Here is a 3,234-nt window from a genome sequence, read left to right as displayed (position 1 = left end):
ACACGAAAGTTTTTTTTTAATCAATGGCCATGTTAATTTGATTCAGTAGCATTTATCTCCATTTGATTACATTTCAAATTTTGGTTCTTTGAGTTTGAATTCTGAATTGTTTCTATTGTTTATGATGGAATATAACATGATTACATACTTTAGCTGCGCATGAGCTAGTATTTTTAGGATACTTTTGCTTGCCTTCTCCTATCTTTTATTCATGCTTGAAGCCACCTGAGATAATTGTAAAGTAGACCAAAAATAGGTAATGTCAAGTCAGAAAAAAATGTTACCATTCTAATAGTATGTATCATATAGAATCCGACTTGATTTCATTATGGGCCTGAGCAACCAAAATTTAGTTTCTGTAGGTATCTGTCTATTGTACCTTCTGTATTTTAGCACTAGATGTGCCACACTATGATGCATTGATATGGATATTTAAGCAAAAAAAAAAAAAAAAAAAATTTTAGTTGTTGAGCTTGCGACCCCCTCATTCTTGATATCAAAGTTGGCAAACTGGTTCGTGGAAGAAACTCAAAGTTGGACACATCATACTTAATTTTTGTGTTTGCCCAATTAAAAATTGAAATGATGGGCATAGCAATGAGTTAGTAGCATCATAAAAACAGATGAATGCATTTATTGACAAATCATGGTTTGTCAATGCACATATGAACTTAAGTTATACTACCTTGACCCCAGACAAAAATTAAAATTTAAGGAAAAGGGCCTGACATTATAGTGAAGAATATCTACGTTCATCATTGACCTGCTAATTGTTAGCATAGTGGAGAATGATAATCTTTAAAACTCATCATCATTTGTCATTTGCATGCTTCCGGCAATTGCAAGCATTATGGAAATTTCTAGAATCATTACAGGATGATCATGAATGAGTGGTATATTCATGCTTTTTGCGGATGTACTGTATTCTGGAGGCAACTGATTGGGTGAGTATTTATACTTATGATTGGGCCTCAAATTAGTTTGTTCGATGGTATTAGATAGCTTTTATATCTTTATTTTATTTTCCCTTTTTTGTGTTACAGGCATGGATTGTTTCATGCAGAAGTTGAATATTAATTTCTGTGGTTGGATCATACTTTGATCCACTTGCAGAGTAAGGTCGACCCTTTTAGCCCAAACATGTATAGTGCTTAATTAGTTGCATGTTTTATTCATTGGGTTATTATGGAAATCACGGTAATTAGAAAAATGTACATTCAAAGGCATATCTTCAATGTTAATTTTCTGGGTTGAGAATTAAGATTAGGCCATATCTAAACTTAATTATTAAATATTACAATATTAAGTAAATAATGATCATGATTTTTCATTTTTTTTACTATTGCAGATTTTGATTGGTTGTGTTGCTATTGCCATGGTTGAAAAAGAACTTTTAAATTGTAAGTTTCACTGCAATTAAAATAGCAAAACAGTTCCTTTATTAATTTATTTTTGTTGCCCATATAATTAGCCGAAATCTTTGCTATTGATTTTCCTTGATTTGTTTTTGCTTGCTATTGTTTAAATAGTTTGTGGTCATAGAAACATCCCTTCCCTGGCTCTAATTTAGTATGAACTATTAGAATTTGCTTGGGTTTTGCAGTTGTCAACTCTACTTTTAGTATGTGATTGGTGGAAATATTTTTGTTCTGTTTCACCTGATTGCTTTTATTAGATTTAAATGTGAATTTGACTTAATAAGATAAAACAGAGAAAAAAGTTTTCATGTGCCGACCCCCACGGAGTAGGATAAAATGTTTTGATGTTGATCACTTTGATTGCATTAACTGGTGATGGTGATGTCTATTAGTATTTTTCAATGATTGGTAGCTTACAACATTGACAAGTTTTAATTTGGTTTCAAATAGGTGAGTTGTATTTCTTTTTTTATTTTATTTTGTAGACTTTTATTTTATACTTTTGGATGTCCGTTTCTTCAATATTTCCCCTAAATGATGGATGCCATTATTATTACCAATCAACAGGTTGCCATGAGCTCTGATTAAATTGGTAATGGTTTTAATGTAAGAAGAATCCTACTATTGCCTTTCTAAGGGTACTCTCTCTGTTGGAGAAAAACTTGGTATATTTGTGGTGGCCAAAGAGGAAAAAAAAAAAGCCAGAAATCTGTCGATTATATTGCTTCCATATAGGGTGTTTACACAACACTGTATCTTCCTCTCTTTTTCCTGTTTTCACTCATTCAAGCAAATGGGTACTGATTTTCATGTTTGATAGGCAGAGCTCTAGAGTTACTGAAGTTCGAATCTCATCCACATCTTTCCTTACTCAAAACTGTCTTCCTGTGATATCATCTCTTGGGTGGATATCTCTATCTTCATCTTCTTATCTTTTAAGATCTTTCATTGTAGTTTTCTGAAAATTTGTTTCCTAGACATTACTTCTAGATCTTCTATCCTTATTGAACCATTTTTTGGGTTTCATTCATTCATCGCTTTCGTTTGTATCTGTGGGAATTTATTATGGTTGTTTGGTTGCTGATTTTTTTAATTATTATATTAAGCATGAAGAACTTAAATTTATGTATTCTTCATTTTGAATATATTTTTATGACGCTAACCATTGGAGCATTGATAAGGCATAAGTATACTTTAGAACACAAAGCAGAGCTAAGCTTCTGACGTTTATATAAAATTTTATATGTATAGAGGTGTTGTGTAAATATATTGTAATTCTTTGATCACTATTGGGCAAAAATAGAGCTTGGTGCTTTTATGACTTGTAAAAACTAAGGGGATGTTTGTTTTGATAAAAAAAATATGGAGTAAAATAGAATACAATGTATTTGAAATGTTTAGTGTTGTTTGGAAGTGTAAAATAAATGTAGGTGATTTTTTTTATTTGATTTGAAGTAAAATGAATGCATTCTAAAGCTGAATGACAATGATGATTGGCGGTACTGGTGAGTGGAGGGGGGGACGACTAGCATGTGGCGGCTAATCGCAGGCGGGTGGGCAGGTGGTGAATCGCTATGGGTGGGCTGGCTCATGCGCGTTGATGGCGAGCAGTGGCGGTCAATGATATTCAGTGGCTAGTAGCGACAGTGGTGGGCATCATCGACAGACAGTGGTGATTGGCCAACACTGGCTGGCAGTTGTGGCCAACAATTGGGGTCAACAACATAGTTAGCTTGCGGTGTATTCAGAATTCTGCCACAATCAAATGAGCTTTGAATAAATTAAAAAAATGAGCTGCACAATGAATTTGGAATTC

This window comes from Dendrobium catenatum, unplaced genomic scaffold (assembly GCF_001605985.2).
Source record: "Dendrobium catenatum unplaced genomic scaffold, ASM160598v2 fragScaff_scaffold_743, whole genome shotgun sequence".
In the NCBI taxonomy this organism is placed as follows: Eukaryota; Viridiplantae; Streptophyta; class Magnoliopsida; order Asparagales; family Orchidaceae; genus Dendrobium; species Dendrobium catenatum.
Note: the sequence above shows the minus strand (reverse complement) of the source record.